Source organism: Rhamphochromis sp. 'chilingali', assembly GCF_963969265.1.
Source record: "Rhamphochromis sp. 'chilingali' genome assembly, chromosome: 11".
Taxonomy (NCBI): Eukaryota; Metazoa; Chordata; class Actinopteri; order Cichliformes; family Cichlidae; genus Rhamphochromis; species Rhamphochromis sp. 'chilingali'.
Window position 1 is genome coordinate 7,407,302 of NC_137938.1, and position 12,694 is coordinate 7,419,995.

Here is a 12,694-nt window from a genome sequence, read left to right on the forward strand (position 1 = left end):
CCACTCATGCTTGAGGTCACTTGGAGTCAGTGGAACCTCTTCCGCTTCTGCTAATCTAAAATCTAAAAGGGGAGGTGGGGTGTCACTGAATTTTGATTTCAGTTTACAGATAATATTTTATCAATGGAAGCAATCACAGTTAGCTGTTTTGGGCAGGAACTCTTTTTGTGTATCTAAATTGAAAGTTTAGATACGCACATGTGAGAATTAAATGGGAAAGTGGATAACACTCTGTGCACGCTGCAGTGCAATCAGTCTGTTTACAGTGTTAGCTCTTTTTCATCAACCTTTTTGTGTTTGTCCAAAGTTGGGGAAAAAAATTCTGCGTGACTCACTGGAAGTTCTGGGTGAATAGAAATCAAAATGCCAAAATATCTTCTGCTGCTTTGAGCTTCCTTCTTGAATTTGATCAAGTCTGACATTTGATTGGAGAGCTGCATCTATCTGTTCCCTTCTCCCCAGCAGGCAGTCATCAGTATGTGAACCCAGCGGCTCTATTTCTGTAAGACTGTTGCAGTTGTGGGAGTGTTTGTATGCTGGGTCTTTACATATGTATTCATTGTGTTCGTGCTGGCTCTAAGTAATAGTGAGCAGGGGACCAGTGAGTGACTCATAGGGGAGGTGGTGATGTTGCTTTTTCTTGCTTCTGGCTCCCAACCTGCTGTGTTCTGATAAGAGAGAGACTGAGACAGTGGGCTCTGCTTAATCCTTTCTCTGCATCCAGCCTGCCATCTGCCATAAAAAACAATGGGATGGGACAGACTGGTCATCAGTCTTGTCTTCAGCCTTCTGAATCATTTAGGAAAGAGTGGGTTGTAATGCTATTGAGTAACTCTTGAGACACTTTGCCGATTGTATAACAAACCTTTCTTTCACTGAAAATTTCCCATTTCTTCACAGCCCACCTCTTTAGCTATAAATAGAATTAAATAAATCCATTCTGTAAGTAACAATCTTCTCATCTCTCTGGACTGTGAGGAAATATAGACACATTTGACTCATACACAATTAATATGATTAATGAATATGAGGAGAGAAGTACAGTCATTTTTCTGCTTCAGGTCAAATTAGAGTCTGTCGTGTGAACACAAGAGCTAGTTCCACTGCAGGGGAGCCCCATAGCTGAAGGGTCTGCCTCCCATTCAACTTCTGGAAACTCTAGGAGCCACAAGTGCTCTAGTTAGGCTTTAGTCACTTGGGGCAGGAAGCTGATTGGCAACCTCCAGTCACTAGGGAAAGATACTGTGGCGGGGCATGACTTCCTGCACGGCATCCACAATCATGCCCCACTGATTTAAATATTGTACTGGGTCCTGTGTTTGTTGTTATTGGTTGTTTGTTATGTTGAGCAGCCTCCCACCGCACCCATCCCCACTCCTCGGGTGGGAGCGGCTTGTACCCGGCTTGTGCCTGCGCCTGTTCCTGCTACCCGTAGGAGGGCCACGGACCAACCACTGGGTTCACCAACAGCTCACCCACCTGCTCAGCCAGAGCCGGAGGTCAGCGCGCAGAGAGCACGGTGGGAACCTGCCAAGCCATCGCTGGAGGAGGAGGCGGAGCGTGAGGGTCCGTGCCTGCTGGGTGAAGAGGAGGAGAAAGAGGAGGAGCTGCGCGGGGGTTCATGCCTCCTTGTGAAGGAGATGCGCGAGGATCCGCACCTGCCGGTGGTCAGGGAGGCACGTGAGGGTCCACGCCTGACGGGGTGGAGGAGCTGCTCCAGCCGGGAGTGGCAGCAGAGGAGGTACCGGGTGAGGGGTTGCTCCAACCAGGAGCAGTAGAGGAGGAGGAGCCCGAGGTCCCCGTGCCAGGGGAGCCCGCTCGGCCGGAGGGCGAGGCGTGCGACAGTCGGCTGAGTCTGAGGGCGGCATGCTGAAGGCGGACACACCTGCACGGCAATCATGCCGCGCCAACTTAAATATTGTACTGGGTCCTGTGTTTGTTGTTGTTGGTTGTTTGTTATGTTGAGCTGGCATCGGCAGAGCTGCAGCTCTATGTGTGTCGTGAATGGCAACCTTGAGTTCTAATAAAGAGATGCTTGAAAGCATGAACGTGCACCCGGGTCTGCTGTGGGTTTGTTACAGATACGTATTCTCGGACCAGTTTGCGAATAGTTGCTGGCTATAACTGGGTGAATTGCTATGGTTGCTTGCAGATTGCTAACCAAGTGGAAACTTGAGAAATTGCAGTGTAAACCAGAAACGGAGACAGTTCACCTTCAAAGTAAAAGTTGCAGATGTTAAAAGATGTTGGTTTCAGTGGTATTGCACAACTTTTAGTTTGAAGCCCAGCTGTCTCAGTTTCTAGTTTCCATCAAACAGTTTCGCAACTGCTTAGCAAATGGTTGGCTAGTAGGGGTGCAACGATACTTGTATCGATATTGAACCGTTCGATACAGTGCTTTCGGTTCAGTATGCATATGTATCGAACAATACAAAATAAATTTTTAATTTATTTTATCAACTTTCCTTCTGATGATGCTGTCTGTGTTGAGCGCTCAGTGGATCTGCGCTCGACAGTGCAGCCTAGGCGGAGTAGTCGAACGCAGATTCACTGAGCGCAGGGCAAGCTAGTGAGACAGAAGCTAAGCTCGTGGCAAATTGAACCTCCCGCACCCTCATTCAGATCTGGCGTTTGGAACTATTTTGGTTTTCATGTGACGTATGACCCTGAAGGTAAGCGAGTCATGGACTAAAGTAAAACAGTATGTTGGATGTGCCACGCAATGCTCAATTACATGGGTGGGAGCTAGTGTGTTAGCGCAGTTAGCTCATTAACGTGTTGGCCATCCAGCCCCACGCACGGGGCGATCCGCGGTAGCTCATTAACGGAGATTTGCCATGTTGTGGCGTTAACGTCATTTCAACGAGATTTACGCTGACAGCACTAGTGGGAACACAACGAATACGACTGCACATTTACGCGGACATCATCCTAGTGCAAAGACAAGTGGAAGCCGACAAAAACAACAAGCATGCTACTAACTTTACCCGAGTCATTTAGACAGCCGTTAGCACATGATTCTCCTTATGGGGACCTGATACGTTTAATATGCTGCTGAGAATATAGCCCAGAAGAAGCGTATAGTATAGCTTTTATTTTGGAAAGAGACATTTCTCTGTAATAAACTCTCTTTTCCAAAGATGAGTGATTCCTCAATCAGATACAGGGCTCACAAAATCGCTAGCCCGACGTCCCGGTGCTAGCGATTTTTCCAGTCGGGCTACCAAAATCTATCTCTGCCCTGCCTGTCGGCCTATCATAGGAAGGAAAAATATATGTCAATGCTTTTGCATTCTTTCGGAAATGTAGCTGGGTAATTATGTCATTGGCATCGGTGAGCCACTGTCAATATGTGACATATTGAAATCCCGTTTGAATTTGCGCTTGTTTTTTGCTTTCACTACTGATTGGTGAGTGATGATAATTTGCACACCAATTCCTCTGACATCGTCTTATCAATCGTTAGCTTACTATGCAAACATGACAAGTGAAATCTCCCGCAGCAAGCTTAAACATGTGAGAGGTTGATCGTGCAGAGAATCACTGAGCTTATGTGAGTGCGTGTGTAAAAGCAGCAGGATATATATTTTAGTTCTGCTGAGCCAAATAAGACAGGTCAGGGTGAAGAAGTGACAGCCAAAGAAAAGCTTACCACAAAACGGAAAAGTTATGACAAATCAGACTATAAGGCAAAAAGAAAGTGCAGCTTTATGGTTTCATGGACAAAAGAATTTCTGTGGCTGCAATATGATGAGCTATATAACCAGGGCTGCACATAAGTGGTCCGCAGGTGCGCATTCGCTGTCAAAATAAAAGACGCGCACAAGATATGAAGTTGCAACGCGTGTTTGCGTACATAAGATTTTCAGGAGGAGGACAGACATTTGTTTAGAACTCCAAAGAAATGTCAGAAGGAGTCCGAACCACAAAAGAAGCACGTATTCTCGGAAAAGTAGTTGCAGGAGGTGAGCTGGCTTCAAACAAATGATGAACGCACAGAGATGTGTTGCGGAATGTGCCGTGAAAATTTAATAAATGACAAATTAAAAAGACATGAATATTTTTTTTTGTATCGAAAAAATATCGAACCGTGACACCAAAGTATCGAACCGAACCGAACCGTGAATTTTGTGTATCGTTGCACCCCTATTGGCTAGTGTTTGCAGACAAGTCGATGTCTTCCATGCAGACCACAGGGAACTGTGCCAAATCTGCTACTGACCAAAGATGATAAAATCATATTGATTGACATGCAGTTTAAGCTGATGAACGTTTCAGTTCTCATTTGGTTGGTTGCCATATTTTCATAGTTTCTACAGAATGGAAAGAAAAGAGAATTATAACCTTATTCTGGCTGTGATTACTGATACAGTATTTCCATGTGATACCACCCATTTATTTACTTGATTAGCCTAAATTAGTTAATATGTTTGTGTATTTGTAGTAGTTTATTACTTAGTGACATCTGAAATGAGCAAAATTAGACCTATTAATTGTAACATTTTTCTGTCTACATTTCCTGATACATTTATAGCCACTCTGACAACAATTTGTTGAAACGTCTATTGCTCCCAATGTCTCATTCGTGGAAATTACAAATGAAAGGGTGACATGTTGTTCTTAACACCCAGCTCCTCATAGTAATGTTAATGTTACAGTTTAGCTGAATTGTGCCCAAATGCAGGCTCACACAGCAGCTAGCATGGCTATGACTACTTTCATTTGTTGCCTAGTGACACTGCTCTATTCCCAGTTTGCCTTTTTCCTGTGTGTTATCATCTGTATGTACTCACTTGTTCACTGTGTTCTACTGTCTGACTGTCAGTGTCCACATGTAGGGTCTGCTCCCAGTCCGATACCTGTCATCATATAAACAACGTCTGCAAAAGAAATAACAGCCTTAATGCGATGAATCATTTCAATGTTGCAGCTAATCAATCTCAAAGACATGTATTTATGTTTTTATCTCTTTCAAGTTCTTTTTAACTTTGTGCACAAATCATTTTCTCCTTCAACTGATGTTTTATATTAAATTAATATGCATTACCATATGTGTTTTGTTGCACTACACAGACCTCTGAGATGCTGTCGTCATGTGCTTTGGCAAACAGTGTGATATGTTGGATTAGCCTGTTCAGCGAGGCGCATCAGTCTGCCCTCCCCTTGTGTTGCAGTTGCATAACACACAAGGAAGAGATTTGCTTTTGATTAGTGGTTCTACTGAGTGTAGTGAGATTTGTGAATTGAACGTATGGCAATAATGGAAAGCTATAAGAACAGCTTTGTGTATATACTTTATATGCCAGACTCCCTGACTCCAACTGCTATAGGGTGAAGGAGGATTTGCAGTCAAGTGACCTCCTTGCGGGTTTCTTTTCATTTTTTTACAGGTTATTTTTCCCAATGGGATTTTCTGCATGACTGCACATTTATATGGTTGGTGGTGGGCATGTGGATGTCTTCTGTCTCCTCTTAGGACAGTGCATTGTTACATTCATAACCATATGGTGTGTGGGAGATGATTTCACTTCCCTCTCTGCCAGCCAGGTTTCTGCTGATTCCCATACGTGTGTGTTGCAGTTGGAACTTGCACAGAAATGCAAGACTTGCAATTGTGCAATGCCACATTATCTGTAATACCAATTAACAGTATCTGACATGCAGTGACAGAAATGCTTCATGCTGTTCCAAGCAGTTCTTGATAAGGATGGAGCAACAGTTCATGCGAAATCAGCATTTATTTACCCCTATGCTAGAATTTCACAAGAAATCCTAAAAGAAAACAATAATATTTTCCTTATTTCATGTCGTACAAATGTGAGATCATAATATTGAATGTTAATTTTAAACAAGGGCAAAGTTCATATCAGGATATGTGAAAGTAATTCTTATCAAGCAAAATCTTTTCATTTTTTTTCTGCTCCAAGTTCTGTTTGACAGGGTTTACACCCTGTCCTCAATGCCAGCCCATTGTTATATATGGTTAGTAGATAATGTTCTTAACTGCCAGCTAGATTGCAGAGTGTCCCGGAACCGGAACCGGCTCTCTAATGCTTTTATTAATATTACTGGTATATTTTAATTATAAAATGGGCCATTTTGCAGCCATAGGTCTCTGTCTTTATGCTATTGGATCGCTACTACTCACATTGCGTGCATCCCAAGCTTTAATCGCAATATCTCACTGTAAAGGTTAGTGCAGAAATAGTACCACAGTCAGAATAAAATTTACTGTTTTGTTGTCCTTTGTTATAAACTTTGTTTTAAAATGATTTCACACCACATCAAATGTTCAGGACACCAAGTGCACTGACAGATTTTTCTGCAATAATCAATGTTCTCTCTGTTATTGGTAGCACAGAAATAGACCTGTAATATAGTGCGTAATCAAACACTAATGCCCCAGTACAACTCAAAACCTTGTTGACAATCATGGGCCTTCCTCAGCTGACCTGCTGATTATCCATTTTATAAGCTGTTGTTATGTAATACCTCCAGCCCAGCTGCTGATATTAATATCACCAAAACTTCAACCCACTCATAAGAATGCATTCATGCACTGCTTGTTTTGATTGATTTGCCAATTCAGGAACTTTCATTGTTTCTAACCTTAGTTTATTTTAATGCCTTCAGCTGATTTTAGAAACTCAAGTTAAACAGTAATGGAGTTATTTAGAAATGTGTTTGAAACACTGACACAGTGTTCAGGGACTGTTTCCGTTTCCAGAGGAAGAACTTCTGAAGGGTTTGCCTTGGAAAGAGTTGTTGTTTTCTCTTCCGCCCAGGCTGTTGCTTCCTGAGTCTTCAGGAGGAAGGAATTCTCTCTAGTGCCTGTTATCCACACACAACATACACACCACACGCACAAACACAAATACCCAGAAACTGGTTGCATGCATGTAGAAGTTCTGCTTCGAAAGCAGCCACACCAGGTGGTCTACAGTAATGCATCTGTTTTCTGGAAATATGTACATAAAGTGTTTCCACAGCGCTATATACAGCACAATAGATGCACTATATAGCCAAAAGTGTTGGCTCATGTGCCTCACACACATATGAACTCAAGTGCAATGGCATTCTTAATCCATAGGGTTTAACGTGATTTCGGCCCACCCTTTGCAGCTGTAACAGCTTCAACAACACGTGAAAGACTTTCCACAAGTGTGCTTATGGGAATATATGACCATTCTTCCAGAAGCACATTTATGAGGTCAGACACCAATGTTGGACAAGAGGCCTGGCTCGGAGTCTCTACCCTTATTCATCCCAAAGGTGTTCTACCAGGATGAGGTCAGGACTCTGTGTGGGCCTGTCAAGTTCTTCCACACCAGACTTGCTCATCCATGTCTTTATGGGGCTTGCTTTGTGCAATAGTGCGTAGTCATGTTAGAACAGGAAGGGGCCATCTCCACACTATTCGCACAAAGTTAAGCGCATGAATGTGTTCAAAATGTCTTGGTATGCATTAAGAAGCATTAAGAGTTTCTTTCACTGTAACTAAGGGGCCCGACTACAACTATACAACACCACACCATAATCCCCCGCCACCAAACTTGTCACAGTGCGGTCAAACTAAGTACCATTCTCCTGGCAACCGCCAAACCCAGACTCATCCATGTGGTTTTATGTCACCACATCTCTGCAAATTGTCCCGAGCTTGGACGCAGGTTCTTGTTAATTGCACAATATTATTTTTAGGTAATTATTTTAAACATGCTTTAAAAGTTTTCACAACATTGTGAATACGGACAAAAGGACAGACTCATATGATGCCTATAACACACGCCCATAATCCAGTTATTTCGATGGGCTATTTTCGCTATAGAGACCCAAGCCATGTGTTATGCTGATTGGATTTGAAATCCAGATTTTTGAGGATTGATTAGTTTTAGTGCGAGCTTCAAGTGGCCACTCCGTTATATGGTTCTGTATGCATTTTTCATCCTGGATGATACAATTTTACTGCAGCATGTTTATTTATCTCCTGCGTTAAAAAATACTTCACAGCAGTCATCATCATCCGTCAGCGGTTATAATAAATACCATTTTCTCCCACCTCCTTTGCCAAATCATATTCTGAAAGACTTTGCATTCACCTTAAGGCATCACCAGCCAGCCCACTAATCCCAGGACTCAGACTTTAGTCTAATATGTCTTTCAGTCACTTTACCAGCCTGACAGACTCTCTAAATTCTCTCTCCGAATGACTTTTCCTTGCACTCTGTAGCTTCTCTTCACCCTGTTTTTCTTTCTTTAGTCTCTTTCTCTGTGCCTCTGACTCATTCATACATAACCTTATTCACAGTAGTTCAACCCGAGGGTGCTTTTCTCTTGGCTGACCTCACCCCCACCCTCCACACATCCCCACCCTGTTCTGGGCCCCAATGCACTCCTTTCAACTGGCCAGCAGATGCTATTCAAATGATGTTATCATGCCAAAGCTGTTCATACTCACAGACTGGATGAGTGTAGGGAGGGAGGGGGGACAAGGAGGTTCTTTGGCCATTTTTTTGTCTCGCTGTCTCGTACTGGGCTCTGGCCCAGTTACACTTAATACAATGCAAACAACATTTTGGAAATGGTAGTGTAATGACCCTTCAACAAATGAGTATGTAATGCTAATGCTACAATTGCTAGTACAAAAAGAAAAACATATTTGCACCTACAGTGCTGCAAAAAGTATTTGCCCCGTTCATGATAACTTTGTTTTGTACATTTGACACCTCAAACAATTTTAATATTAGTCAAAGATAACTTAAGTAAATACAAAATGCAGTTTTTAGAAAGAAAGCCTTTAAGTTCATGCCAAAGTATATCAATGGGATGTTCTTGTCTTTCTTTATATCGTGTAATGATTTGTTATCTGTGAAATCTGTTAGCCTGCTTCACTATGTCAGAAATGTCCTATTTAGGTCTATTCTAGCTGTAAATTTCTATTTGTCAACTACAGTAAATTCAAAACAATCCAAATTTATCGTGTACACGGCTTTGTTTCACCCCCTCAGACCATTCATTTTCTGAAACAAGCTGTTTTAGCTCCCTTTGCGATCCCTTTAATTTAACACTTCTGATTGGCTGCCTCCTATAAGCAGATGTTTTGAACAGCCGTGTGCCTTGGATGGGGGGGACTAGTTTCAGGAGTCAGAAGATACACCTCCTGTTGGCCATTAGAAAGAAAGCAGGTTTAAGGCACTTCCACCTTGTCTAAGTTTGGCAGACCCAAAGTAACATCCATCTCCTGTATGAAGTCTGTGGTTTTTTTTGCTGAGACCAGAACCGTCCTAGAGCCTTTGTCTTCCATATTCACACTCATAAATTACTGAACTGTACACATGTTTACACATGGATTTTGTTATGTCTGCACAGAGCCATTTCCCTGCTCTTATGTCTGGTTAACAAGCTGCTGACTAAAACATTCAAAATTAACCCCTCGTGTGTGAGTGGCATCAGTTTTCTCCTGCAAGTCTCCACCTCAAAACCACTTGAGTATCAGTGTGTTATTTCCTGTAAAAGGACATTTGTGGCACATTTCAACCAAACGCTGCTACCTGAAAGAATCAGGCTGATGTGCCTCATTAACTCTAGTGCATGTAGTGTTTCCAATAAAACACGGAGGTATAATCATACTGCTCCTTTTTTTGTATCTACAGCTTAATTTTACAGTATAATGACATTAAAACAGAGACACAACTGAAACTCAGCTGTTGTTGTCTCTTCTTCCCTAAATCAATGAAACTTGGTAAGTTTATGTGGGTATATTAATAATTTATTCACTTCCACACACTTATTTTAGTAGTCACGTCTTGAATAGATCACTGGGGTCCTGCAGAAATTGAGTATTGTTAGACGTTTCAGCATAAACAACAGAAGTGAACAGTTACCTCTGGAAGCCAACGCAACATATATGGAAGGTTTCGAACTTGAGCTTTACAGACAGGCACTGTACGGGCGGGTGAAGTGGTGATTTTTTTTTGTAACACATTTTTGAATAAGATTTGGAGAAACAGAAACTTTTTTATTCCACTTCTCCTTTTCTCTCTTACCTCTTCCTTCGCTCCAACTGCTCATCGTGAGTCTGTGTTTTAACACTAAGAATCTGTGTGTGTGTGCGTGCGTGCATTTGTGTGTCAGATGACCTATTGAAATCATTGTGGTGCAGAATTCCTGTTACCAAGGCAACACCGGCTTCTCCGTCTCGCACTCTCTCTCCCTGTGTCTTTTTCTCTGTCTCTTTATTTCTCCCTCTGTGACTCGCTGTCTGCCCTCCCCTTTTCATTTCCCCTCCACACCACAGCAAGGTCATGTGACTGCTGACGTCAGGCCTGGGAGGCAGGCAAGCAGTCTGAGAAGCAATTAGTTTGTGGGCTTTGAATAAACCTTCTCAGACTAGGAGAGTCTGGGAGTCAGTCACCGTCAGCTCTGCTTCACTCTCTCAGGCACTCTTCTCCTCCTACCCCCTCTCGACTGTTCTCCCCCCCTCCCCTCTCTCTCGTTCTTGCTTCATATTTGTTTTCTCTGGTGCTTTCTTTTATTCTCGCCTGTTGCTTCTCCTCCTCCTCCTCCTCCTCCTCCTGCTGCTGCTGCTGCTGCTAGTGCCACAAAGTTAGTCTAGAGAGAAAGTGCTGGGTGATGGACTGCTGAACAGCTTGTACATTGCTACAAAGTGAGGTAAGCTTCCTGTGTTTTCTCTTTTGTGTGTGTGTATTGTGTGCTTTATCAGCCAGCGGTTGCTTCTGGAACAGTGTGCAGTGAAGTTAAAGCTGGATCAAGGATGGCTTTCGTTTCGTGTACTTAAAACACGTACCTGTGCAAAAGGGAAGTGGCAAATGACACTGTGTGTGTGTGTCAAGAGTGCTTTTTTTGTCACCTTTCAATCTAAACTTCGGAATGTATTAAGTGCAGAAATGCCGGGTGATGTCGGAGGGTTTCGAGGGAGATCCCCGCTCAGGGTCGGCTCTTGAAGACTAGTTGCTTTCTTTTGCAGCAAACACAGGCGGATCTGTTTTCGAAGCCCTTGCAGGAAGTGAGTGCACAGATAGAAGAGAGAAGGAAGGAGAGTGTGAACATTACATGGGGCCGTGTGTGGAGCTCCACATGGCTTTTTCTTCAAAGCTTTACTAATGTTACAGGCAGTAGTGTGGGCTGGAGCTTCGTACTCTGTCTGCCAGAGAGTCAGAGGCAGGGAAGTGGTGGGGGGCAGAGCAGCTGCCACCTGCCCCCCTCAGAGGGGATGGGAAAGCCTCAGAGAAATGCACTACAAAAATGGTTGTTGTTGTTTTTTTTTAAAACAAATCAATAATGGAAAGATAGAAGAGCTTTTTTTGTCTAGAGGAGTTTATTTCTTTCTTCTTTTTTTGCTGACTTTTCTTGGCAAGCTTGACAAGCTCCCCTTTTCACCACCAGACACCCCCCCACCTCCCTGCATGCCTCTCACAAAAGCATGCCAGCTAGTATTTAGCCCAAATAGGGTGGAAAGAAGGGGAAATGCGGATAACAAGTGGTTTGGATCCACTCGTCAGTCCTCCTCCCTCCCTCTGTCTCTCTCGCTGCTTCTCTTAAACTGCGAGACTTTATCTCTTCCTCTCATCCTTTCCTCAGCAGTGCCTCCCTCCTCCCAAATGAATGAAGTGGAGATCGGCCAAAAGCATGTAACCGGTTTCTGTCACTGTATCTAAAGTGTCATCTAATGAAATGTCCGCCTCTGTACAGAATATTAGGGCACAAATTAGCACTCGCCTAATTGTGTGTGTGTGTGTGTACTGCATTCAAAGTGTGGTCTTTGTAGAATACCATAAATGGTCCATTTAAAAAGATTTTGTTATCTGTGAATGTTATTAGATAAGATGGTTTAGGCAAATAAACAGTACAGACATAAGTCACTCCTTTTTATGCCCCCTTTCAGATGGATTATCAGCTGATTATTCCTAGACTGACCTCAAAAACATTGAAATTGAATGAATTTTGCCACGTAATAATTTGTGCAAGCTACAGTTGAAGGCATACGTTGCTCTACTTTAAGTGCAGCTTCCATGTTAAGCAGTCCCAAATGTCCTGAAAGCCTGAGGGTCTCACCTTGTTGCAAAATGGGCCGCATGAGTCAAGGGACAGAAAGAAATTATATCTGTCTTCATATCTGTTCAACAGGCTGGGAATGTTGGCAGTATGAAAGCATGTTTGCAGAGAGGAGACACATATTAAAATACAGAGAAAGGTAGCAGTATACAGCTGAAAAATCAAATTCACGCCCAGATCGCAGTTTTATTCATTGTTCCGTGTGAGTGGCTGCGTGAAAACAGTGATTAACTGCATCTGATAGCTAAACTGTAAAACAGCTTTCTGTCTGTTTCTAAATCAAAAAGGGCCAAATGCCCCCAAAACTGAGGCAGGAATGCTCTTTTTCTACCATCATACATAAAATATGTCATCCAATGATAAATACTGATCTACTTTAAGGAACCCAGGCATACTAAATGCACTTTTTTGGCTTTAAATCTAACAATGCCTTAGCAAACAGTGCAATATTAGAGAATTGCATAATCATAATCATTAGTTGAAGCTGTTTATTTCTTAGGCTGCTGATGTGCTTCATCTGCTCTGCAGCTTCAGAGCTCTGTGCAAACATCAGCTGCATCACCTGTGTAAAAGTGCGAGTTTGCAAGCGTACACAGTGTGTATGCAAGCGTGTGTGTGGTTT

General features: G+C 42.8%; 1 protein-coding gene across 5 annotated transcripts in view; it reads left to right on the forward strand.

The window, feature by feature from the left end:
- ncalda (neurocalcin delta a) overlaps positions 1–12,694 on the forward strand; it is a 69,576-nt gene that overhangs the window by 19,336 nt on the left and 37,546 nt on the right. The window contains exon 1 of one of the 5 annotated variants that reach the window (XM_080896380.1): positions 10,382–10,668. The exons of the other annotated variants lie outside the window; for them this stretch is intronic. The gene's annotated coding sequence lies outside the window, so the exon portion shown is untranslated. Of the gene's footprint in view, positions 1–10,381; positions 10,669–12,694 lie in introns of those variants that run through there. 5 annotated transcript variants of the gene reach the window in all.